At 45.6% G+C, this 11,165-nt stretch overlaps 1 protein-coding gene across 3 annotated transcripts in view; it reads left to right on the top strand.

Moving 5' to 3' along the window:
• LOC135897006 (uncharacterized) overlaps positions 1–11,165 on the top strand; it is a 51,007-nt gene that overhangs the window by 21,234 nt on the left and 18,608 nt on the right. The window lies entirely within an intron of this gene.

Here is an 11,165-nt window from a genome sequence, read left to right as displayed (position 1 = left end):
GGCTGATCCCAGCAAATAGCACACCAATAAAATTCGGTCGACTCTCGCATGTCCTGGGCAATTTTCTCCCCGATGGCACATTCTTCGAATAATGGATATGCTCTGCAAGATGAGATACGGGAAGCACCTGTACTTCAACGCATATAGTACAGATTTAGCATACGGAGTCTTTCGTTTTCTGAATACGGCAAGCACCTGCTTTTTAACGGTTATAGTACAGATTCAGCATACAGTGTGTTCCGTTTTCTGAATACGAGAAGCACCGTACTTTAACGGTTATAGTACAGATTCAGAATACAGAGTCTTCCGTTTTCTAGATACAGAAGCACTCGTATCTTGTACTACGGTCTCTTTTTTTACAGTTGTCCGTTCTACGGAAATGACCGTTCTTAATTTACGGAAGAGTGTTCGGTCACAAATTACCAGCAAATTTTCTGTAAAGTAAGGCAATTTTTTTTTACAGTGTAGCTTTCTCGCGCCTTATGGCGATGTACCTTGTAAATAACATCACAGATGTTTCTGTAGGAACAGTAGCGACTGCAGTAGAGCCTGGACCGCATGTATTGATAATCTAGAAGGCAGAGCTGAGCGCCTTAGCAACCGCGGTTGAACGCAAGTGGCTGAAAGGCCACCAGTGACGATGACTGACTCAGCACCAGCGCCGCAGGCGCAAGAAAGTGTGTCCGACGTACGTACGTACCTTCAGAGGCAAAGTTCTGACTGGTGTTGTAGAATTCGCAGGGTGCGGTGGTGCTGAACTTAGCATCACAAGTTGGCGGCTGGACGTATCTATATTTATTCAGTCGTGTTTTTACTAGTTGTAAAAACGTGCCATTATTTAGCATTATTGGTGGCGCCTCCGGGACACCAAACAACGCCTGCGCTTGCCAGAGGTGTATGAGATCGGCTGTCCACTATCGCGGACAGGCAATTTTTTATGCGAACACCCCCTGGCACGCTTCGGCCTCCGTGGCCTCAACCCGCAGGCCGCCCTGCTTCCAGCTTTGATCCCCCCGATATATATACACCTTGGGTGCCCTGGAGATCCTGCGCCGCCTGCTTTAGTGCAACCTAAGCTGCTCTCCTGAGGCCTCCGTTTGCCGGATACATGTGCCCTCCTGGAGCAGTGCTTGTAAAAAATCCAAACTATCGTCGCGACGAAAAAAGCGGCCCGCGATTTATACAACACCAGTCAGAACACTGACCCTTCAGACACAGCGATCACCAAATGGGGCGTCCGTGCCCTGCCTCAACGCGCGGGCAGCCAGCGGCGGAGGACAAACGCATACAACCCACGCCAAGAAACCTCCTCCTTATGTGCCTCGGCAGAGTCATACATTCAAGGAGCAAAAGCCCCCAGATTTTCTCTCTTGCGCCCGCTCTTACTCGCGCCTGCGCACAAGCGACTTTCGATCCCTCGAATGAACGTCTCGTCCAGTCTCAGTGCTCCTTCGCAAAAAACAGCACGTATCTTCCGCCACACTTTCCCCAACACGTCCGTGCTGGCCGGGGCCTCTCCTACGCCTTCCTGCCTCCATGACGTTGTTCAAATAAAAGCACCCGCATTTCCTTACCAAACACAACGATCACAAGTACATATGTTGTTCCGTTTGCATAGCGGCTGGATTTAACCGGTGATACCATAATTAGCCTAATCTATGTTGACTACGGGGACGAAGGCCTCGCCAAGAGGTGCCTGACTACTCGTCTTGCGTCAGCTGACTTCGTCCTATGTCTACTATTTTTTTTAATTTTATCATAGCGCCTAATTAATCTTCGACTGGGTTTTTGTTCATTTTGCATCTATTCTGTGAATACACTGGTCATAGCTCTACACATTACATGGCCAGCCCAAACAGGTTTCTTTATTTTAATCTCAACTGCGACTCGATTACTTCCGGAAGGTCGCTAATACACGCCGCTGTCTATCTGTCTCTGACGCTACGCCTATCACTTTCAGTGTCTTCGGTCGTTGCGCTTTCTGTACATACCTCGTAGGCTTCGTTGTTATGCTTGAAATTTCTGCCCCTTAAGTTGTTATTGGTAGAATGCAGCTCGTGTATATAGACCTTTTTTTCATGAATGACGGTAATCTCTCTGCATCTACAGGACTGTTCAACATGCAGCGACCGCTCGATTGCCCTAATTGAACGGGAAACATGAAAAAAAATCTCGCCTCACGAACAAAATTACTCATCGACAATGACCCGTCGGTATACATACTGCAGATTATCAGTAACATTAAGGTAAAATTCCAGTAGTGTGCCAGAAAGCACGTAGGTACCCAGGACAGCTAAATATTTTACAACACAACCTGATTGTCATGAGGGAACACATACTATGGAAGGGCCACAGAGGCACGGCGTTGTTGTAAGTCCTGGGAACATTCGCACTTTGTAACATGGTACTGAAATTTCACCACACCGTTCCAGTGGGCCTTTATAGTATAGATAAATGCGAGTAATGTTTGTTGCCTAATTTCTTTCGTGAGGTATGTTTCATTCTTCTCATTTGTTTAAGGCGGGGCGCGCGGTCGCCCGACCCTTTGTAGTTTCTGCAACTAGTCTCGTATGTCCCCCATTTTCGGCCGTGCTATGACTAGGTTTCTTCTGTTGTGCGCAGTGTAACCCCTTCATATTATTGCGTAAATTTCCTTCTCGCAGTACAGCTCCCCTGTGACTAATCGGCCTTCATGTATGCTCTCTTGGACAGCTTCTAGAGGCTGGATACCAATCCCGAATTCTTGTTATCTTTCGAGACCAAACGAATCATGCCATAGTCTTCGGCATATTATTCCTCAGAGACACTTTTAGGTCGCTTAGGGCAATCAGTCAATTGTTGCAAGTCATCGCCAGAGTTGCTGAACAGGGCAGCTACCCGTTAATTCTCGAATTTGATTGTTCCAAGTTTATGTAACAGTCCGAATACCGCGAACCCTTCATTGTCGCGCGTTTTCTTAAGCTTCCGCGAATTTCGCGATTTGAAAATGTCGCGAAATTTAAGGGTGCGAAAAATTTTCGTGCTAGTTTGCACTAAACCAGCTAGTTTTGCTAGCTGGTTGAGCTGCTGGCCCCATAAAGCGTGGCGCACCCAACTTACTTGGCTGCGCAAGTTTGCACTATGCTATTCACTTCAAGTGCTGCACGCGGAATCTCTGGCCTCTCACAGTGCAATACTTTGATGAACCAGGCGGTGCGCAGTGGCTTCAAAAGTGAAACCGTTAGAAGTACTTGTTAGTTTTCGGTCTAACCCGTTGCGATTGTGTCATCGTACTGAAGTACGGCTTACTGCAGCGTACTTCACTGTTTCCAAAATGCAAAAATTGTAAAAAAATGCAAACTAGCTTTTGCGGGACATGTCAGCGATTGGGCACAAGCTCGAAATCGCGAACAATTGGGACCGCGAAATAATAGGGTTTTACACTACTTCTTTCAAGTGTGCAGTAAAGAGCATTGAGCAGATTGCTTCTCTTTGCCCGGCAGCCTTAATCTGCCTTATCGCGCTTTTTTTATAGATGCTTAAGATAGCTGCGGAACATTCCTAGGGAATTTTTCATCATCATCATCATCATCACCATCATCATCATCATCAACAACAACAACAACAACAACAACAACAACAACAACAACAACCTATTTTAAGTTCACTGCAGGACGAAGGCCTCTCGCTCTGATCTACAATTACTCTTGTGCTGCGCCAACCGTTTCCAACTTGCGCCGGCGAATTTCTTAATTTCATCGCCCCACCTAGTATTTTGCCGTCCTCGACTGCATTTCCCTACTCTTGGTAGCTATTCCGTAATCCTAACGGACCACCGGTTATCTAACCTACGCACTACGATACCTGCCCAGCTTCATTTCTTTCTCTTAATGTCATTTAGAATAACAGCTATGCCCGTTTGCTCTCTGATCCACACCGCTCTCTTCCTGCCAACGTTACGTCTATCATGCTTCGTTCCATCGCTCTTTGTGCAATCCTTAACTTGTTTTCGAGCTTCTTTGTCAGTCTCCAAGTTTCTGCCCCATATGTTAGCACCGGTAGAATGCATTGATTGTACACGTTTCTTTGTAATGATAATGGTAAGCTTCCAGTAAGAATCCGAGTAGGTCGGCCGTATGCATTCGAACTCAGTTTTATTCTTCTATAAATTTCCTTCTCATGATGAGGGTCCCCTGTGAGTAATTGTCCTAAGGAAACGTATTCCTTCGCATACTCTCGAGGCTGACTGGCGATCCTGAACTCTTGTTCCCTTGCCAGGCCATTGATCATTATTTTTGTTTTCTGCATATTAATCTTCATCCCCACTCTTACACTTTCTGTGTTAGGGTCCTCAATCATTTGTTGTAACTCGTCCCCGGTGTTGCTGAATAGCACAATGTTATCTGGAAACTGAAGTTTGCTGAGATATTCGCTGTTGACCCTTACCTCTAAGCCATCCTAATTGACCAGCTTGAATAATTTTCGAAGCAGGCAGTGAATAACATCGGAGAGATTGTGTCCTTGCCTGACCCCTTTTTTATGGGTGTCTTCCTACTTGTGAAGAATTAGGCTAGCTGTGGAATCTTTGTAGATATTTTCCAAAATATTTACGTAAGCCTTCTCTACTTGATTACGTAGTGCCTCTACGACTACTGGTATCTCTACTGAATCGAATGCCTTTTCGTAATCTATGAAAGCCATGCTGAAGGTTGAGTGTACTCTGCACATTTCTCGGTTACCTGATTGACTACATGGATGTGATCCATTGCACAGTATCTCTTCCTGAAGGCAGCGTGTTCGCTTGGTTGAGTGAACTGAAATGTTGCCCTTATTCTATTGGAAATTATCTTCGTAAATATTTTTTTACAATACTGGAAGTAAGCTAATGAGCCTATAATTTTTTAATTCTTTAACGTCTCCCTTTTGGTGGATTAGTATAATGTTGGAATTCTTCCAGTTCACTGGGACCCTTGAAGTCGTGAGACATTTCGTATAAAGAGCTGCAAGCTTTTCAAGCATTATGTCTCCTCCCTCTTTGATTAAATCGACTGTTATTTCATCTTCACCTACCGCCTTTGCTCGTTTCGTGTCTTCTAAGGCCCTTCTAACTTCATCGCAAATTACAGAAGGCACCTCTGTAACTTGTTCATTTCTACTTTCAAAGTAGGTGTCCTGGCTGCTCTGGGTATTTTATAGGTCAGTTTAGAATTCTTCCGCAGCTTTTACTATATCTTCGAAATTGTTGACGATATTACCCTGCTTATCTTTCAGTGCATACATCTTGGCTTGTCCTATGCCAAGTTTTCTTCTGACTGATTTCATGCTGCGTCCATTCAATACTGCTTCTTCAGTCTTTCTTATGTTATAATTTCGAATACCCTTTATTTTATCTTTGTTGATCAGTTTTGACAATTTAGCGAATTCTATCTGATCTCTCGAGTTCGACTGTTTCATTCTTTGTAGTTTATTTATGAGGTCCTTCGTAGCTTGGGAAAGCTTACTTACTGGTTTCCTTGGTGCATTACCTCCCACTTCAATTGGTGCTTCTGGAGCCTGCCTAATTATGGTTTCATTCATTAGCTCTATGTCGTCTACATCTCGCTGTTCTAAGGCTGCATATTTATCTGCAAGTACCAGCCTGAATGGGTCCGCTTTTATCTTTACTGCGTCTAGGTCGGCCTGTTTCTTCTTGACCAATTTTACTCTGTTTCTCTTCAAATTCAGGTGAATCCTAGACCTCACTAACCTATGATCACAACACTTTACCCTACCTAACACTTGTACATCCTGCACTATGCTGAGATCAGCAGATAGTATGAAATCGATTTTATTCCTTCTTTGGCCATTATGGCTTTTCCAGGTCCAGTTTTTGTTACTACGCTTTCTGAAGGAGGTGTTCATTATTTGTAGCTTATTCCGTTCCGCGGATTCTACCAACGTTTCTCCTCTAGGGTTCCTAGAGCCGACGCTGTAGTTGCCAGTTGCTTATTCACCAGCCTGCTTTTTTCCTATTCTTGCTCTGAAGTCGCCAATTACTACAGTATACTGAGTTTGGGCTTTTTTCATGGCTAATTCCACGTCTTCATAAGATTGATCTACTTCATCGTCATCATGACTGGAGTTGGATCGTAGGCTTGTACCACCTTTAATCTATACCTCTTATTAAGTTTTATTACGACTACTGCTACCCTATCATTAATGCTGTGGAGTTCGTCAATGTTGCCCGCTATGCCCTTATGTATTAGGATTCCTACCACTGTATAACTTCCTATCTGGGAGTCCTCTGTAGCAGAGGACGTGACCGTTAGTGAGCATTGTATAAGCCTCGCCAGTTCTAATCTCACAAGGCCAATGATATCCCAAACAATGCCTGAGAGTTCCTCGAAGTGTCCTCCTATGTTAGCCTCACTCGAAAGAGGTAGGGTGTTAAAGGTTGCAAGGGTCAGTTTCCATTGGCGGCCTTTCCGGGTCCAGAGATTCGTAGCACCGTCTGCTGCGTTACAAGACTGACCGCCGCCTTGGTCAGGTGCTCCGTAGCTGCTGGGGACTGAGGGCCATGGGTTAATTGTAGGACTCGAGCCCTACAATCATGGGAGGTAGTTGCCGAATACTGCACCAGGGAGGCCATTTCCTACTCTGGTGAGGGAGCGACTTTGTTGAAGCTTAGTGGGCCTTCCTAATTCGATTTGTATAGTACCACTGGCTCCTCGCATTTTAGCCCATGACAGGCGCCACTCCAAGCCTGCATATTTTTGAGTATTGGAGATGCTGAATTCCAGATTACCAATCTATGAGGGCCATATAGAGGGCTTGGTTTTGTTCAGCATGATACGACATTCATCCAGTGCGAGCCTGTTCTCTAGGTCGACTAAACCAAGCGTAGTCCTGATGATTCAAAGTACAATAGTGAATATTTTGTGGAATATGGAAAGGAAGCTAAAGGTACGATAATATATATATATATATATATATATATATATATATATATATATATATATATATATATATATATATATATATATATATATATATGAATATATTGTCACAGTCGTTAATGTGGACAGAAGAGGACGATGATGGCGGCCTTGTTGGCTCAGCCATTAACAGCCATCTGTAAATAGACGCACGCTTCTTCCTTCCCGTAACATAATCGGTGGAAGTGCTGGGTAATCACTTGCGCAAGACGGAGCTCCGCAGTGGACGTAACCTGGCTGCCATGTCATCCGAAGGAGAGAGTTCAACCATGGCCCCGTCCTCGCCACCGACGGCGCAGCTTACCGTCGCCGCTCTCCGACGGGAAACTAACTGCGGCAGACTTGATGAAAAGAGCGCTACGAAGACGCGGACTAAAAGAACAACATGTACGACGGACAACATGTCCATCGTACATGTTGTTCTTTTAGTCCGCGTCTTCGTAGCGCTCTTTTCATCAAGTATGCAGAACCAACTCGCCCACATCAAGCTTCTGCTAACTGGGGCAGCTCCTGGAGGTGACGCTGCTCTAGAACCCCGGCCTGAAATTCGTCTGATGACTTTGCCTACTAATCGGAACCTTCTGGACGTGGATGGTTTGCGCGTTACAGCACTCATCGATACTGGAGCCCAAATTTCCATCATGAGTGCGCAGCTTCGAAGGCGCTTGAAGAAAGTACTTACTCCTGCTCCGGCTCGGCTGCTCCAGGTCGCTGATGGTGGAACTCCGGCTGTGCTTGGAATGTGTACTGCTCGTGTCAGTGTCGCCGGTCGCCACACGTCCGTTTTGTTTAGTGTGGTGGAACGTTGCCCTGACAATGTAATCCTCGGACTCGAATTTTTGGTTGTCCATTCTGCTCTGATTGACTGTTCCACCGGTGTTGTAGAACTTACCGTGCAACTTCCTGTTCCCGTTGACCTTCCTGCTCAAGCTCCAACTCAGCTTTGTTCCGCGGATTTTATACACCTGCCATCTCTTGCAGCAACCTGCATCCCTGTCTTAGCCTGCCCACCTGTACCTGACGGAGACTATGTCCTAACTCCCGCGACTGCAGTCCTGCTTTCTCACAATGTCTCGTTACCGCACACCATCGTTTCTGTTGCGGACAACGAGACATGTCTTACCATCCTAAATTTCGGACAGTGCCCTCAAGTACTTCCTCGAGGCATGTGTCTTGCCACATTGTCACCGACGCACGAGTGCCACATTTCCGCTCTATCTGTGGCGCCGTCTTCGACCAATGCTCATTCTGTGCCTTCTGCATCAGCCCCGACGGACGACTTTACAAGCATGATTGCACCGGACCTCTCAGCCCAACAAGCCGCAGAGCTCCGTGGCCTCCTCGAGTCCTACTCCAACATGTTCGACTTAAGGATTGCCCTTTGTGTCAAACTACGGTCGTGAAGCATCGTATAAATACCGGCGATGCAGCACCTGTTCGGCGACGCCCATACCGGGTGTCGCCCTCTGAGCGACAAGTTATCCAGAGCGAGGTTGACAAGATGCTTGGCAAAGGGATTATTGAACACTAACCAGCCCGTGGGCGTCCCCTGTTGTTCTCATCAAAAAGAAGGATAACAGCTGGCGATTCTGCGTTGACTATCATCATCTAAACACGATAACCGAGAAAGATGTATATCCACTTCCCCGCATTGATGCTCTGGATTGTCTCCACGGCGCCATTTCTTTTTCATCTATAGACCTTCGCTCTGGATATTGGCAGATTGCCGTGGACGAAATGGACCGTGAAGAGACCGCATTTGTCACGCCAGACAGTCTGTATCAGTTCCAGGTAATGTCTTATGGCTTGTGCAATGCCCCGGCGACCTTTGAACAGAGATGATGGACATGATCTTGCGTGGTTTGAAATGGTGCATCTGTTTGTGCTATTTGGATGACGTCATCGTATTCTCTTCAACCTTTGCGACTCATCTTGAAAGAATTTCATCTGTTCTTTCTGCTTTTCGCACCACTTGCTTGCAACTCAACTCGTCCAAGCACCACTTCGGTCACCGCCAAATAACCATGCTCGGACGCCTCGTCAATTCGTCAGGAATTCACTCCTACCCCGCTAAGATTCATGCTGTGCAGAATTTCGCCGTACCAACTTGTGCCAAAGATGTTCGCAGCTTTATTGGCCTTTGCTCTCACTTCCGCAGGTTTGTGAAAAATTTCGCTCATGTTGCCCGTCCCCTGACTGACCTCCTGCAGAAAGACGTTTCTTTCTGTTGGGGCTCTGAACAAGCGTCTGCTTCCTCGCAGCTCATCACGCTGTTCACAACACCTCTTGTTCTCGCCCATTATGACGCCTCCGCTCCGACAGAAATCCGCACTGACGTCAGTGGCTACGGCATCAGCGCAGTTTTAGCTCAACGCCAATGTGGGCGCGACCGCGTCATCGCCTACGTCAGCCGACTCCTCTCTCCCGCAGAGCGCAATTACTCGATTACTGAGCGCGAGTGTCTCGCCCTCATTTGGGCGGTGGGCAAGTTCCGACCCTACGTATATGGTCGACCATTTACAGTTACAACCGACCACCACGCCCTTTGTTGGCTTTCCTCCCTCATGGATCCCACCCGATGCCTCGGTCGCTAGACCCTACGGCGCTAGACCCTTTCGTTTGTTTTTACTAACATTAGAAGCATTTTTCCGAAGCTTGACGCTCTCAGTAATCTTGCCGACACAACAGAGTCTGACCTAATTCTTATTACTGAAACTTGGCTTAATTCTTCAATAGAAGACTCTGAAATATTGCCATTTTCCCCTAATTTCAATATCTTCAGGCATGATCGAACTACCAAACGTGGTGGCGGCGTATTCATTGGCGCTCATAAGGACCTTCAATGTACTGAAATTAAGACATCGTCCTCCCTAGAAATTCTGTTCGTCCTGTGTAATGCCTCTTACCCACCCACAATAATCGCAGTCTGCTATCGCTCCCCTGGTAATGGTCCTAACTTTGTTACAGAATTCCACGAAACATTGCGTTCGGTAACTGAATTGCATCACCACTCTCCGATGTTACTGTTCGGTGATTTTAACTTCCCCGCCATAAACTGGACTAACCTAACATCAGCAACTTCGCAACACAGTACCGAAATCGATTTTGTTAACTCCTGCCTAACCTTTGGATTAACGCAACTTGTCACTGAACCTACACGTCAAAGTTGTAATTCTTCTAACATACTCGACCTAATTTTTGCTTCTGATCCTGACAAAGTTTATGCAATGACGCATTTGCCTGGTCTTAGTGATCATTCTATAATCCATGCATCGTACTCCTGTCAGCTTACACAACCTACAAAGATAACCAAAGTGATCAAACTGTATGACAAAGGGAATTACTCGGCAATTAACTCGGAAGTCGCACATTTTGCTGCTTCATTCCACACCAGTTTTTTGATGCGTTCTGTCGAAACTAACTGGCTGCTTTTTAAAAACAAAATGCTCGATGTGTTCGCGAGATACGTACCCGTTATTACCCTAACCGAAAAACAGTCATCCCCATGGTTTAATATCACACTAAAGCGTCTTAACAAAGAAAGAAAAGAATTTTTCGCTCGTCTAAACGATTTAACAACGCAGGCGCATGGAATAAGTATTACCTTGCAGAAAAAGAATTCGAAGCTCTAGCAAATAAAGAAAAACGCACTTTTTTTTTCGCAAACGCGGCCGTCTATGTTAAGAAATAACCCCCATAAATTCTGGAAGGTTATTAACCCTAATAACTCCCAGCCATTAGCTCTGTTTGATGATCAAAACCATCGTATTTCCGATTGCCAAATTGCTGAACAACTTAACCTTACTTTTTCTTCCGTCTTCACAACTGAACCTGTTCACATATTACCTCGCTTCCCTCTTTCGGATCATGCAGTCATGCCTGATATTACCTTTTGTCCTTACGGCATTGAGAAACTAATTGATTAATTAAAACTTACATCATCGTCTGGCGTCGATGAAATAAATGTTAAAATGCTGAAAAACACCGAAAGAAATGTGAGCGCGATGTTATGTGCTATTTTTAAGCAATCATTGTCATCAGGAGTGGTGCCGGAAGACTGGAGAGTAGGCAAGATTGTTCCAGTCCCCAAAAAAGGTCCTCCATCGTTGTGCTCTAGTTATCGCCCCGTTTCACTCACCAGTGTTTGTTGCAAACTAATGGCGCATGTTATTTACTCTCAGATCGTAAACTTTTTAGTATCCAATAACCTCT

The sequence above is a fragment of the Dermacentor albipictus genome, chromosome 7, assembly GCF_038994185.2.
Source record: "Dermacentor albipictus isolate Rhodes 1998 colony chromosome 7, USDA_Dalb.pri_finalv2, whole genome shotgun sequence".
NCBI classification, from domain to species: domain Eukaryota; kingdom Metazoa; phylum Arthropoda; class Arachnida; order Ixodida; family Ixodidae; genus Dermacentor; species Dermacentor albipictus.
Note: the sequence above shows the minus strand (reverse complement) of the source record. Positions and strands in the feature narration are given on the sequence as shown.